Source organism: Schistocerca piceifrons, chromosome 4 (assembly GCF_021461385.2).
Source record: "Schistocerca piceifrons isolate TAMUIC-IGC-003096 chromosome 4, iqSchPice1.1, whole genome shotgun sequence".
In the NCBI taxonomy this organism is placed as follows: domain Eukaryota; kingdom Metazoa; phylum Arthropoda; class Insecta; order Orthoptera; family Acrididae; genus Schistocerca; species Schistocerca piceifrons.
In genome coordinates, this window is record NC_060141.1 from 225,267,423 (window position 1) to 225,284,975 (window position 17,553).

Here is a 17,553-nt window from a genome sequence, read left to right on the forward strand (position 1 = left end):
AAAGGAACCTAGTGTGTTCCGAAAATACTTCGATTTGCAGCTAGCAGAGAACTCATTGCACCTCACCAGGGTCTCTGTGTACGTATTGTAATTTGCAGCTGTAGCATAGCTGCGCGCAAGACAGAGAAGTACTGCAACGCATTATCCAGATTTGCGCAGAACAGAGGTAAGGAATAAATATTTTGATGGTTCTTTAATTCAGTCAGGGCCAAATGATGACATTTAGAGACAGTTAGACTTTTCTATGTTGTGTATTAGTTCTAGTTCTGGGATATGGGGTCAGTTTTGCTAAAACTAACTGTCGTAGAATGAGATTTTCACTGTGCAGCGGAGTGTGCGCTGATATGAAACTTCCTGGCAGATTAAAACTGTGTGCCGGACCGACACTCGAACTCGGGATCTTTGCCTTTCGCGGGTAAGTGCTCTACCATCTGAGCTACCCAAGCACGACTCAGGAGCCCTCCTCAGAGCTTCAATGCTGCCAGTACCTCGTGGAAGCTGTGAGGAGGGCGCCTGACTCTTGCTTGGGTAGCTCAGATGGTAGAGCACTTACCCGCGAAAGGCAAAGATCCCGAGTTCGAGTGTCGGTCCGGCACACAGTTTTAATCTGCCAGGAAGTTTAACTGTCGTAGGTTTTATGTCAAAGTTCATTATTCAGGTAGTTTGTACTGTTCAAAATTCTTGCAGTCAGATAATTCACTTTAGCAGAATTAAAGGCTTCCCCTCTCATTATAACAGTTCAACTTTCTATTACGATTCATTATTACTTGTTCACATCTCTTATTATTCAAAACAGAGCGCGTCAATCATATTATAGTTTAGTAAAGAGAAGTTTCACTTGGCGGTATCTTTGTACAGTAACGGCGACGTAGTAACATTTTGAGCAAGTCAGGAATTGTGGCCTGCTCCCTCTTACTTATTATTATAATTATGGCGCAACGCCAATTTGTCTACTAACATTGTACATGACTTTTCAGATTTGACGTCTATTTTTCTGGCTGCTTCAAATGGCTCTGAGCATTATGGGACTTAACTTCTGGGGCCATCAGTCCCCTAGAACTTAGAACTACTTAAACCTAACTAACCTAGGGACATAACACCCATCCACGCCCGAAGCAGGATTCGAACGTGCGACCGTAGCAGTCACGCGTTTCCAGACTGTAGCGCCTTGAACCACTCGGCCACCCCGGCCGGCGTCTATTGTTCTCGGTGCTGTCTTTTACATTTGTGATTTGTCTTTAAATTTTTTCTATGCTACCATGCCCCTAGTACTTTAGTCAGTAAAGCACGCACTACTATGAATTCGCACAAACTGATTTGCAAAATGCAACCGACAGCAACAATACCTTTGCTGACCATTCTGTTACTACTAATGCCAACCATACTTCTGGCGTAATAATAGAAAAACACTGTGACTTTGCACCCAGATAGTGAATGCACGAACATTGCAGACACTCTAGATCCTAACCTGACTCCGCATTCCGATAATAATATTTGTGGTATAACTGATACTTTATTTTCTGAGCATGGTAATTGCACACAGATAAATAGGAAAGATTCCCTCCCTTTGACAAGATCCGACACCCAGCCTCGACAAAACTTTTCCGAAAATTCTGTTACGCAGCAGCTTCCTCTGACAACAAACAATTCACATTCTTTTTCTCAATCAGATTTTGAACGTCTGTTGCAAGCCATTAAGACATTATCTGACGAAAATAATAACCAGTTTGAGGAACAATCAACTCCTTTTGCTGAGAAACTTAAAGAAAACAACTAGACACTTACGAAAATTTTGATGAACAATCCACGAGTTTTGACGAGTCCCTACAATGCAGTTTTAAGAACTTACTGATAAATGTTCTAAAAATCATGAATCTCCTACAGAACGTTTCGATTCGCAGGCTACTCATTTGGAAGAGCTTAATCATAAATTCGAAGAACATACAAAATCGTTAGATGCGGTCCGTGACAATCAGAAATCACTCCCTGATGAAGTAAAAGACGGCCACAAAACTTTAACAGACAGTATAAACAATATTTCGACCGAGGTGACCAATGTCACATCTCGTTTAAGCAAACTAACTATAGCTCATCAGAACCTTAACCAACGTGTTTCAGACAGAAAAGTAGCCGTTGATGAACAATGTAATACCAATTCCCGAAACTTGGCGAAATTGTTGCTACTCTGCAAAAGAAAACGCGTAGTCATTCTGTACTGTTACAGGCACTTAAAGCTGATACCATTAAAATCTACGACCTATACGACAATCTCAAAAAGGAATAAGATAAACTCGCCGACACATTAGCGCAATTAAAATGAAACCGTGAGAACCAGTCTGAATGCACACAACCAGTCCACTTTACTGCACTGAAGACTACCAATTACTTGAAAACTTTCGTCGGGGCAAATGCAAATTGATTGCCAAATCAAACAGGAACTTAATAAAATTAATGCCCTCCTGTCTTAATATCAGAACAACTCCATTTCTCAGGGCTGCTCACATAAATTTGCCACGCATTGTACTGATCAGAGTACAGAACATTCTCTCCAACCTCAGCTTACTCAGCTGGGCAGAGACAGAGACTTTTTACAGTCACTTGGCAACTCTCACACCCTTTTCAACCGGCAGCATTCTTTTTGACAATTTTAGAACCGATGGATTCGATTAAAAGTTTTTTTTATCTCTCAGGAAATTCAAAGTGTTTCTTAATGGTCCTTATTTTCTACATCCCTTGAACTGGATTCAGCGGTTCACCTTTTCATTGCCGTCAAACTGGCCTCTCTCTCTTAAATTAGAAGATATTTGCAGCTTTTTGGAGTACGAGAATGCGACCTATTGCTTGCCAATGTTTTTCGGTTGAGGAATTCCAAATCGCTTTCCTCGCAGCTTACTGGTCTGAGACGACACTGCATACGGTAAAAGACTGATTAGTTAATTTTACAGATTTCAACAACTCCAGTTTTAAGACGTTAACACAATATTTTGAATACATGGTACAACAAAACCGGCATTTAATTGAGCCATTCAGCCTGTAAAGTTTGATTGATCTCTGCATTTCGAACCTCCAAGAAATCTGAAAAATGCGTTAAGAGCAGGTCAACAAACACCTAAGATACATGCGTTTCGTGACGTTGAAACACGTATGTATTCATTACCAGCGATGGCGAGGCATGACAGAATCTCTGACCAGAGAGTTATTTATCGTTGCTTGTCTGCGCTTGACCGCGCGGGTCGCCAGTTGCGTGTAGCGAGTCGGCAGGAACAGCAGTACCATGTAGCAAGTCAGCAGGTTCTGTTGTACTCTGTCTGTAGTAGTAGTCAGTCGGCAGTAGTAGTAGCGAGTGGACGGTTGTACTGAGCAGGCATCGGCATGCGTCGACGGCGTGTTCTTCTTGCGACTCTGGTCAGGATTGTGGTGGACGATGAGTATTGTTGTAGAAGGTAATGAAGCAGCATTGCGCACATCTAGTAATGTATGTTAATTGTAATTTAATTTGTTCAGAAAAAATGCCCCAATAATATTTTTTTTATAAAGTAAATCTTTTAAAGAAAAGTAATCATTTCAATTTAAAGTATTTTTTCCTATGCATTCCTTGCAAGAATAAAAAAAAATATATATAGGCCAGCATTGCACGAAGCTGTGTCGATAGATAAGAGCAGATATAGATGCACTTTTTATTGAGGTAAGAATTTTGCTGTTTTATTCAGAATACAGGGCCTAAGGCCAGCGCTGCTGCCCTTATAAAATTTATCAGGTTTAATTATTTCTGTTCAGATGTTTCATTCAGTTCATGGTTCATTATCTAATTAATATTGTTGTTGGTTTATCGTCAATTTTCATTCCATAATTTGTGTGGCGAGTTTACGCTTGGCTGCATTCACATCATTATTTAACATTTTTGTTGGAAGGTTACGCTTGGCTCCATTTCAAATTTTCATTTAATTAAAATTATTTGCGGGGAGGTTACACTTGGCGACATCCGGACCAGGATCGTATTTCTTTGTGAATCTTCTGAGATGTAGTCATATATCTGCTCTTATTTACTTAATATAATTAGCATTTGGCGCAACGCATTTACTAATTTGTCACTCTTTCTTCCACAGATCATCGGCAATTAGTTGCTCTTTGTTGTATTTGTGTTTGTTGCATCTTGCATTGTCTTTGTTTCATTTGTGAATAATTGTGATTTGTGTAAAAATGCCGCGAAAAACTGTTAATAGTACATCGCGAGGTATAATGAGTGAAATAACCGACTTAAATAACTTCACCGATAGTACTTGCGACACGCAGTGTAATAATGACAGTTCCCCATTTACGGACAATCAGTGCGTGCTGATCACCGGTAATAATTTTATTGCTAATGATGAGCAAATAAATTCAATTGTATCCTCTGTTAATTTTACGACAATTGATGACGCAGGGCGTTCTGTTGCAATGAGCGCTGCCCAGCTTGAAATACCCAGTTTGCAAAATTTACGTAATGAACAGCCAACTTTTTCTAACGAAAATGAACAGTGTAATCAGAATACGACAGATTTATTTAATTCCGAGGTAGTGACTAACAGTGCACATCCGATTGGCAAACATTTTCAAGAATCACAAAATACCCAAATGGATACACAAAACGTGACAGTTGCAGGTACACTGTCAAACAGCACAGAGAATACAAATGCTAATTTTGGCTCGGATCAAATGATGGCATTATTGCTACAACTTCTTGAATCAAACAAACAAAATAATGAAGATAACAAACAATTTAGGGAAAGTTTGAAACAACAGAATGAAAGACAAGACGAGAATCACAAACAACTTAGTGAAAATCTCAAACAACAACTTCATGAAAATAACGAAAATCTCAAACAACAACTTAATGAAAATAACGAAAATCTCAAACAACAGCTTAATGAAAAATTAGACAACAATTCCAGACAGTTAAATGAAAATTTAGACAATAATTCTAGACAGCTTAGTGAACAGATTACAGCCATTGCCGCGCAGTGTCATGATACTAAAGAACAATTACGTAAGGAAATTGAGGCTTGTGCTAGGAAAAGTAGCGAAGAAATTAGATCAGTTGCTCAAGAATTAAGGGATATGCAAACAGCTACCACAGAATCACTTAGAGGCGAAATTAGTACAGTCGCTAAACAATGCTCTGAAAATACAATACAGTTACGCGAGGAGTTTAAATTAATGACAGCAGAACTTTCGCGTACCTTGGATGCAAAATTAGACGCGAAATTCGAGCAACAGAATAGTCAAATTGACGAGCGTTTTAATCACCACCTACAAAACAGTGATACGCGTTTCTGTAAATTCATACAGGAACAAAATAAAGTAAAAGACAAGTCATGGAAACAATCACCGCACAGAGACAGAAAGATAAACGTAAATTGTTTGCGAAAGCAAAAACATACGTAGACAACAATATTGCTACAGTGTCCGACGAAATTAATACCATCAGACAGTTGAACACAGAATCACGTGATGAAATTTCCGATCTTAAATCAAAAACAGATTCACACACAGTAGATTTTCAAACAGTGACCGACAGACTCGAACAATTAGAACTAACACAGGATTCCAATGTCGTCAAAGCCGACGTTAAAAAATTGAACGAAACCACACGTAAATTACAAAAACAGATTAATGCTTCTGACACTAAAAACGATGATCAGGTAAAAATACTAACTGAAAAATATGATGAATTGGCCAGTCGTATTGATGTTATCGAAAGTAATAATGACAGCAAATCAGACGATACTTCACCGATTTCGTTTAATCAAACACCTGAATTCCAAAATCTACAGCAGACAATCAGTGAGATAGATTCGTCTAATAATACATTGCGTAGAAAATTGTCAACTATACAACAAGAAGTGATAGAAATAAAAAATATTTCAGTTAATAACACGTCACAGCATACGGCGAATTCCGAACATTTCTCACACTCACACAGCCAGTATAATTTAGGAAATCTACAAAGAGTACGTGAATTAGATTCTGAACAATCACAGACAAATTGATTCTCATACAATCCTGAACCTGTTCCGACATACAGAGACGATAATTTTGATTACAAACATTTTCTATCAGTGAGAAAATTAAAAGTATTTAAAAATGACAGAACACAGATTCACCCAATGGATTGGATACAACAATTTAGCTTTGCTTTTCCACCGACTTGGCCCGTAACACATAAACTTGAATTTATTTGCAGTTTTTTGGAAGGCGAACCGGCAACTCGTATGAGACCGATCGCGAGGCAATGCTATTCGGTAGAAGAGTTTCAGAATGCTTTTATGTCAGCGTATTGGTCGAAGACGACACAGCGCGGAATTAAGGATCAAGTAATTAGTTTGCCGAATTATGAGGACTCAAATTTTTCCACTGTCACACAATTTTTTGAACACATGGTCCAACAAAACCAGTACCTAAGTGAACCATACAGTGAATCTGCACTTATACAATTATGCATTTCAAAATTACCATGGTCATTAAGAGTGTCACTTTTAACGGGTCAGCAGAAGGAAAATATTTCTGCATTCAGAGATCTGTTACAGCTTTTAGAAGTGCAGCAATCAGATTATTCCTTCGTAAACAAAAATTTTTCATATAATAACCAAGGCCAACATACTTACAGTAATTACGATCAGCCACGCAATTTCAATAGCAAAGGTAATAGACGCGTTAGGAACGACAACCATCAGAACTTAAATAACAGACAAAATTTTAATTATCAATATCGTCAAAATTATCAGCAACAGGAACCGCATTTTGGTAACAATAGACGTTTTTCTCCGCAACAGCATGAAAGCCAGCCGGTTAGCATACCTAACCAACAATGTAATGCACAAGGTCAACCAAGCTTTAATGTTTCGCCGCGTACGCGTATAGCGTCGGCCCCAACAAATAGTAATGCACAGCAACAAGGAAATCAGTACGTACAGAAGACACACTACTTCAATTCTTATCGCAATGCACCGTATAGAAATGACTATCACGACAGACGTAGAAACAATGAGCACAATTATCAACATACGTTTAATAACAGTCGGTCTTACCAGCAGCAAAATGATCAGCAACAACATATTCTCATGAATGAACCAGACAGTAGATATCATCCAGAACGTAATATGTCTGGACGAAATAACAGAACAGTTCAAATAGTCGAAATGCCACAGAATCCGCCTGATGATAATAATACATCAGATAGAATTTGACTAGATACTGTACAGGTCGTATCTTCCAGTAAAACAAGCACTACTTTAGACACGCAGAATGTTGTTCACGAAAATGTTATTACTTTTGACGACATACGAGACACTCTTTTGCAGGAAAGACCAGTTGTTCAAAAATCCGTTTCACAACCTGTCATCGAAATTAATATTGGATCATCGAAATTTTCGGCAGTAATCGATTCTGGATCACCTATGTCAGTTATAAAAGAAGAAACTTTCAACGAGTGTAAGAAAGAGAATACCTATCCTACGTTACCATTAGGCAAAACGAAAGTAAAAGGAGCAGTATCGAGTAAAGGAGTAGATGTAAAATTAGAGACACATTTATCATTTTGTATTGCAGGTCACACATTTCATTCAAATTTTTGGATTGTTCCCTTATTGACAACATACGTTATTTTAGGTACGAATTTTCTGGTACAACACGACGCAATTACTGACTTTCAAAATTCCTATTTAATGTTGAAGGATGAAAATGTACAATTGGCTTTAGAATTTCAGCACTCATTATTTGCAGAAGAACAAACAGAGGTCATTTCCGTATCACGTAGCATAGACTGTAATTCCACATTGTTCACAGATACGTACGTACATAACTATAATACTACAGACGAAGCCGACTATGACGTATTACAGATGATTTCTGATAAAGTTAAACAAAGCAGTGCAAATACAGACGACGAACGCACGCAACTACACAAAATTCTTTTACAGCAAGCTCCAGTTTTTGATAACGTTCCTGGTACTATGTCCGGTTTTATGTATGAATTTCAAGTCAAACAGCACGACACATTTAAAGCAAAGCATTATCCCATTCCATATATCCATAGAGAACAAGTTAAGAAAGAATTGCAAGCTATGCTTGACCAAGGAATTATTGAACCGGCAGTTAGTCCGTACATAAACCCGCTCCATATTGTTAAGAAAAAGGATGGCTCACTTCGCCTCGTACTTGATTCGCGTCACATCAGTGACATTATTATTAATGAAACAGATCGCCCACAGACACTAGAACAGGGCCGGCCAAACGCTGCACAGTGTGCAGATGTGCGGAAGTGCTGCACATGTGCGCACGTGTGCGACAGCGAGCGACAGCGACATCTGTTATTAGACATGTCCTAAATGAACCGCGGCGGCTCCTCTTCCCAGTTTATGTGGTACGAGCAAGAGCGCAACATACCCAGTCTCGTTTACCCTGGTGACCGTAACTTTAACAGTGAAGTACTGAGAAATGGCAGATGCTGTGAAAAAGCAAAGAACGGAAGATCTGGGTTCTCAGTCGTTTCGATCAATCATCAGTGATGAAAATCTCCCGCAACTGCTTGCGTTTGTTAATGAGCCGTGCTTTTGTGCCCGATATTAACTATATCATTTCTCACGACCAGTGATAAACGTGTTTGGATTTATTCCTTTCATAATTAAAAATTATTGTTTACTAACTGTGCATTATTCCCTCATACTGCTCCATGTTACATTATTATCAGGAAAACTGGTCATTAAACCGATTGTTGTATACTTACATTTAGGGTCTTTTTTTTTAAATGTGTGAAGGGCTACGCTCAGCTGAAGTCGATAAAACATAACATTCATCTAATTGTCGGTTATTGTGCAGATTTCAGACAGAACTGATGAAAGACATAGCAATAATGGTACAGGTCATCATCGAGAGGTTTGCGGTTGTCATTCTGTTCAGAGGTCAGTGAGACAGAAATTGTGTGGGTGTGACTGAGGGCACCGAGAATTAGTTATAGGAAACCTTGCATTGGTTTAATGTTATTTGAAATCATGACTAAGGTTCGTTGGAAGTCGCTAAGTGCTCTCTTTCTTAAATACTAGATGAAAAACATTACGCGTATTCACGTACCGTCAGTCAAGCTGCCTTAATAAAAACCCACGGTTGTTAACTGTATTACTTGTCTTATTGGATTAAACTGTTAACATAAAAGTAGACGTCTCAATGAGTAGACTGTGACAGTATTTTAAATGTTTAATACGCGAAATACCTTCCCATGGTTGGCTTGCAAGCTGTGGAAAGAGCACTAGAATTCGCCGGTACAGAGTATTTCAGCAAGTGGATAAAGCGACATCTGTGCGTAGAAACATGAGCTACATGAACGCTGACGGCTGCGGCGTGCACGCTGTGACCCGGAAATTGCACATGTGCAGGAGCACCGCACGCTTGCAGAATCTCTGGCCGGCCCTGCACTAGAAGAACTACTACAGAAATTTCACGGTACTGCTATTTATTCTACGTTAGATCTGAAATCGGGATTTTGGCAAATTCAGCTCCATCCGAACTGCAGAAAGTACACAGCATTTCTCTGTTTTGGTGACTGTTATCAATTTTGTAAATTCCCTTTCGGCTTAACAATTTCTTCAGCAGCTTTTATTCGCGGTTTGAATACAATACTTCCGACAGAACTTAAAGACAGAATCACAACGTACGTAGACGACATTCTTATTGCAGAAGCTAATTGGTCTGAACACAATCTGATTCTTGAACAACTGTTGCAAACTTTTCGTGCACAAGGACTCACAGTTAATCTCAGTAAATCGCACTTTGGTAAAACTTCTATAAAATTTCTTGGACATGTAATTTCAGCAGAAGGCATTGCGCCTGACCCGGAAAAACTTCAAGCTTTACTTGACATTACTCTTCCTACGACAAAAAAACAACTACGCAGCTTTTTGGGTTTAATCACCTTTTTTCGTAAATTTATTCATTACTCTGCTTTAGACACCCCTAGATTACGTCAATTGACAGGTAAAAACACTATTTGGTCCTGGGATAGGCAAGCAGATTCTGAATTTGTGAACCTGAAAGAAGCCTTGTTGAATGCACCACTTTTATCGCACCCAGATCTTACTAAAAATTTTTCCATTGCCACCGACAGTTCTAACACCGCTTTAGGCGTTCATATTTTTCAGGAAATTGAAGAAGATGGTAGTACAGTAATTAAAAACATCGCTTTTGCAAGTCGCATTCTGTCACCTGCTGAACGAAATTATTCTGTTACAGAACTTGAAACATTATGTGTTGTATCGGCTTTTAAGAGATTTCGGCATTTTCTTTATGGAAGACACACCACAGTTTACACGGACCACAGAGCGATACAATTTTTACTTTCGGCTAAATTTACACACGACAGATTAAACAGATGGAAACTTTACTTACAGGAATTTAATTTTACAATTGTTCACATTCCCGGCACACAAAATATTGTAGCAGATGCACTATCCCGTTCTCTCAGCAACAATCAGCAAGAAATCGCAAACAACTTCTGCAAAGCAAATTTCAGCGTCATGTACAATCAACAAGTTGCATTTGAAAATTTCATTTCGTCGTCATTACAGGACATAGCACAAGAGCAGAATAAAGACAACGTATGGAAAGAGATTAAACACCTTTGACAAGATAGGAATAATGTTACCATTAGAAACCATTACACTGTACGCAATGACATTCTGTTGCGCCGCTCTCATCCTCACAGCAACAATTGGTTATTATGCATTCCTGACTAACTTGTTAACAAATTAATCTGGTATACTCATTTAAGTTACGCACATTACGGAGCCAGAAAATGTTTTCTTATACTGAGACAGAACTGTTATTTTACCAACATGGAGAAACGTATTCGACGAATTTTAGCGTCATGTAAAATCTGCCAGAAAGCTAAATCAGACACGACTTCACATATTCCTCCATTACATCCCATTGTACCTGTTAAATTGAGACATATGGCCGCTGTAGACATTTTTGGTCCGATTCCCAGAACTAATAGAGTTTTTTGCTACATCTTTGTCGCTGTTGAACTCACTTCAAATTTGTTACCTTCACTCCGTTATGCAAAGCTACTGCTAAAACAGTTTCGAAAGCATTTGTAAAAGATTTTCTATTTCATTTAGGGCATGGGTTGAAAGTAATTTCCGACAATGGACCACAATTTCGATCTGCTGTATGGACACGTATGTTACGAGCTAGAAACATTTCTCCGATATATATATCCAGGTACCATGCTTCTTCGAACCCTTGTGAATGATTAATGAAAGAAATTGGTAAACTGTGTAGAATATACTGCCATAAAAGACATATTGATTGGGACACACACATACTCTCATTCCAGGATGTAATTAATTCCATACCAAATGAATCCACTATGCTATCTCCGTCTGTTATACTGAAAAATGTTGAACCACCTAACAAAATTAAAGAATTAATAACATTTCCTACATCTCGTCGACTACGACACCATGAAATAATTGACATTGCGCTGAACAACATCAAACGTGCCGCAGAGCGCTGGAGAAGACAGCAAAAACAGTTTTGTACACGCCGTGACTTTCACATTGGCCAGAAGATATTAGTACGTACACACTATTTATCCAATAGAGTAAAAGGTAGGTGCAGTAAATTTGAACTTCTATACGCAGGTCCATATCGGATTCGCAGCATTCCTCACCCCAATGTAGTACACGTCGAAACTTTGAGAATCAGAAAAACCAAAGGAAACCACCACATATCGAATATCAAACCTTTTATTGAATGAAGATACTTTATGATTTAACATGCTGTAATGCCATTTGCTAATTTTTATGACCATTTATGCAATTATATTTATGTGACTACTTACTGATGATTGTCGTATTTTTCTTGGCAAGTGCCCGGCAAGGTAAGGTTAGCAGGTCGCTCTTTTTGTCGTTACACATCAGACCGTGCATATTTTCCAGTTTTATGTATGTATGATTGTTTTCCTGTTTTGTTTGTATGCACTATGAAATAGTTAAGATATAGCAAACACCAGTTGACTTTGTCATTTTTGCCTTATGATATCTCAACATCGTGACTACTTTACTTCTTTTTTTGCTGCTACATTGTGATACACTGGGTACATTTTTGCCTCTGAACACTATCTATGTTTTTGACATATTACGTTTTCTGTCATGCTATGCTGTATGCTCAATTATGTTACTATAAACCAGTTTTTATCTAATGGGTATAAGAATTAAATGCAAGACATTAATCTTTGTTCATCATTTTCAGAAAGAAGTAACGTGTAAAAGAAATAAATTAAACAGAAATGGGAATTTCACCTTCGGAATGAACGAAAGAGGATACAATACTTCGTGATGAAGAGTAAATGGATCAGAATTAACAAGCATTAACAAGAATATACTATACATATCGTAGAATACCAGTCTTAACTAATTTTTTCTTTCAGAATACAAGGCGATTGATGCAGGCTGTCAGACAGAACTACACATCTTAGTTTTAGTGATGAAATATGCTAGAAATAAGGAATAGTTGTGTAATGAGTAATGAAGTGACTTTTTTTGCAGATGATAATGAATGGTGATGAATAATGATGAAGAATATGCTAGTATGGATAATGAAGTTTTTCTTTTCAGGTGATGATAATAATGGAGTTATGATAATATAGATAATGAAGTGATGGATAATGAAGCTTTTTTTTTCTTTACAGATGAGGATATTGTTGAAGTTATGTATTTACGCTATGTAGTTATTTTAGTATTTGTTGCAGTTCGTTTTGACAGTATGTGTTATATTGCATAGTATGATGACTGAAGGTTTTGGAAAGGACAGCTAGGGAACACATTTTTTTTATACACATTCCACTACCTGTTAATTCGAAGTTCACTACTTTTCAGCATAAAATGCGTTTCTTCTTTCAGTTTAATAATCCATTTTTGTACTTTTGCAGGAGAAATTATTTATGAAATTAATGTGCTATAAGCAGTTGTTCATTAAACCTATGTCATTTATAAATGTGATTACATATATTCTACTTGTTTCATAATCTTGCTACAGCTGACTCATGACGAATGACGTTACACATCTTCATTAGCAGCAACAACTCAAAAGCAAATATTTTCATTCTTCAGCAATTACCCAACGCAATGCATTGGTTAATATATATATATATATATATATATATATATATATATATATAATGCTTTGTAATTAGACAATGAGTGCCAATGTTCTCTGTAAAACGATTTATGAACATTAATCTGTAACACTATGTCATTTATTAGCTCTTGTTTTCAATGATGACCTCTGATGGTTTATAATTAGGCAATGAGTGCCAATGTGCTTTGTAAAACGACTCATGAACATTATTCTGTAATACTATGTCATTTATTAGCTCCAGTTTTCTATGATGACCTCTGATGGTTTATAATTAGGCAATGAGTGCCAATGTTCTCTGTAAAACGACTCATGAGCATTGTTCTGTAATACTATGTCATTTATTAGCTCTTGTTTTCAATGATGACTTCTGATGGTTTTTAATTAGGCAATGAGTGCCAATGTTCTCTGTAAAACGGTTTATGTACATTATTCTGTAATACTATGTCATTTATTAGCTCCTGTTTTCAATGATGACTTCTGATGGTTTATAATTAGGCAATGAGTGCCAATGTTCTCTGTAAAACGACTCATGAACATTATTCTGTAATACTACATACATGGTACAGAAATGTTCAATAACTGGGCAATGAGTGCCACCAACTATTAGTGTAATTCTCAATGAAGACTAGTATGTAACTCAATGTCCTTCACCTTCTGACCTAATTACCTGGAATTACTGCAATATCCGTTTGTCCTGTATATCCTCATGATCATGGAGCACTATATTTGGTTTTTGCACTAATTCTACGTTGGTGTACCTTGCAAGAACGTGGTGTTGACACGACATGCTGTCCACCACCGTGAGCGATGGAGATGCTATTATGGTCCCACTGTTTGGTGTACCTAATGTACTACCAAAATGATAACATGGAACATTACTACGACATTTCAGTGTCTTGGCTACGCTGATTAATACTTCTGGGAAAAGAACTTCAACACTTGGTGTTGTGCTTCTGTAGAAAGATATGGACTTTCAGTGCACCTGCGTGCAACCTAAAGTGCTACAACCATGATGCAATCCTTCCCTTTCCTATCCTAATTCTTGTAACATAGTGAAAATAATTTTTGCTAACATGATTTGTATTCATGATCTATACATTTTTTTGTGATTTGTTGATATGTTCTGAACTACAGTGCATGTGCACTTATGTCATTTGTTAATTTGTTTTGTACCCATTGTATATATATTTTGTCATTACCTGATATGTTCTGTACTCGGTGCATGTGCACTATATTTACTTCATGTTCTACACCTATATATCTGTATATTCTGTGATTGTAAAGTTAGTTAGTTAACAAAAATTTGTTGCTCATGGCAAGTCCAAATGACTCACCATCGCTGCCAAATTTTTTGCCCCCCAGTGGAGGTTATGAAACACGTATGTATTCATTACCAGCGATGGCGAGGCATGACAGAATTTCTGACCAGAGAGTTATTTATCGTTGCTTGTCTGCGCTTGACCGCGCGAGTCGCCAGTTGCGTGTAGCGAGTCGGCAGGAACAGCAGTACCATGTAGCAAGTCGGCAGGTTCTGTTGTACTCTGTCTGTAGTAGTAGTCAGTCGGCAGTAGTAGTAGCGAGTGGACGGTTGTACTGAGCAGGCGTCGGCATGCGTCGACGGCGTGTTCTTCTTGCAACTCTGGTCAGGATTGCGGTGGACGATGAGTATTGTTGTAGAAGGTAATGAAGCAGCATTGCGCACATCTAGTAATGTATGTTAATTTAATTTAATTTGTTCAGAAAAAATGCCCCAATAATAATTTTTTTATAAAGTAAATCTTTTAAAGAAAAGTAATCATTTCAATTTAAAGTATTTTTTCCTATGCATTCCTTGCAAGAATCTAAAAATATATATATAGGCCAGCATTGCACGAAGCTGTGTCGATAGATAAGAGCAGATATAGATGCAGTTTTTATTGAGGTAAGAATTTTGCTTTTTTATTCAGAATACAGGGCCGAAGGTCAGCGCTGCTGCCCTTACAAAATTTATCAGGTTTAATTATTTCTGTTCAGATGTTTCATTCAGTTCATGGTTCATTATCTAATTAATATTATTGTGTGGTTTTTGGTCAATTTTCATTTATCAATTTTGCGGGGAGGTTACAACGTTTTTGCAATTTCTTTATATAGCTCAGTTATTTTCTCAACTGATGAATAATAATAACGTTTCTAACAACACTCGTAGTTTTAACTACAAACACAACGGTGGTCATTCTGGTACGTTTTCCAATCGCAATAATGGAAACTATTTTGGGAATGAAAGACATAACTGGAAATTTGACAACCATAATCAGAATTTTAATGGTAATCAGCAACTGCATTTTCAGCAAAGCCAAAGTTTTCTTAATGACTACCAACAGCAGAATCACAGCTTTCAACAGTCTAGTCAGCAATATGTTAATTCCGGACAGCACATAAGCCAGCCTTTGCCACAACAAGTGTCGCAGTAGCAATCATTTTCGCAAAACGATTATGGCTATAATTTTGTGCACAGGAACAATTTTCATAGCTTCTGACAGTAGCGGCACTAGCAAAACTCCTAGGGCAGTGCCTAACATTTTAAAGTTCACAATAGGAATAAACAGGGAAATAGAAATTTCAATCATAATTACAGGAGTAAAGGGTACTTTAATAACAAACAGTCTTTGTGATTAAATGAACCAGATTGACGATTTTATCCGCAACAAGGTAATCAAAACCTTTCAGACCCCCAGCGAACTGTTCAAATAACTGAAGTCGCATGTACCAATACCCAAATAGTACAGACGCTATGCAACAAAGACTAGCGCACCAGGCGTTAGATGATGCCAACGCCGCTCCAACACAGGGTACATCGAATTCTACAGATATTAAAGAGCATATCATCCGCTTATAAGACATCGGGGATTTACTGTTACGTGAATCTGAACAGCCCGTGAAACATTTTTGTCATCCTGTTATTACCATTCAAGTTGGCAAACACGTATTAAAAGCAGTTCTGGATTCTGGTGCTACCGTTACTATCATGAGTGATGCAGTATTCAACCGCTGCAGTTCTGATGATTCTCGTCCAATGTTACCTTTCAATAAAATGAAACTATATGGTGTTGTACCTGGTAAAATCGTTGAAGTCAAATCTCAAACTCACTCACAGTTTTCCAGGGAATGTCACAAATTTTGCGCCAACTTTCTTATCGTTCCATTATTAACAACTGAAGTCATTCTGGGCATCGATTTCTTGAACAGACATAATGCACTGCTGAATTTTAACAACTCTTGTGTTACGTGTTAAATGACAACAGTAAGATTTCTTTAAATTTTGATCAGAAGCTCTCTGGTGAGGAACAAGGCATTACCCGCTTGCATTTCCTTTCTTCAAACAGAAATATCGACTGGTACACCGTATTACGAATGTCAAAGAATTTCACGAATAGGACACAAGTACACTGATTTACAGACAACACACTTACACTGTGATCTGATAACACTACAGTCTATGTGTCTTTTCTTATTTTATAACGTTAGACTTACACTTATATTTCGATTTATAATGCTCTAGTTCAGAAGATTTAGGTATCTGATTCTATCCATTGCCTGTTGCTTCCACATATTTTTTGTCCACTGTCAGAAGGAATATTTGCTCGGAGCTAAAATTTCCATTTCTCAGAGTCTATTGTCGTGGCAAGTGTTTTGTGTACAGTATGGGATGTTTTATACTTATGGCTATTGGGTGTTTTTCGTGTGGGAGACAAATGATGTAGACAAAACAGGGAATTATATTTTGGTGTATTTCAGGTGAGTTGTATTATAAAGTTTGTTGCATATTTGGTTATTTGATGATGAAGATTAAGGATGATATTTAATGAAGTGTATGATTATGATTTATGTGGCTTACATATATGATGTATTATGTGACGTTACTGATGAGATGATGATAATGATGATGATGAACAGTACTGAGGTAATGGTTAGGCCTTAGGGATACTGTTTTTGTTGAAATCCATTTCATTTCACGTGATGATGTTTGTGATTTATAAGTATAAAACATGAGTCTGCATCAGTCATGGCAGGCTGACAACAGCAACTGTTCTACAGCTATTTGCCACTACACTAAGTTTCGTTTGTATGACATGCTGTTGAGGCTTTTCTTTTAAGATTTTTTTTGCAACCCTGGATATACTTAGTATTTTTTTCTTTTCTCTATGAGTGCAACACAGCCATGCTACATCTTACTGCAATGTACATTTATGGTCTAATTATTACTATATACTATGACTTTTTTGCCTAGTAATATTCTATTCCATTATCTTGTCTATTTTTTCTTGTAGAAGCTACCATTATCCATGTGTACTGAATGAGTTAGGAAAGACATACCAAGCTTTACACACAACATACTTACAC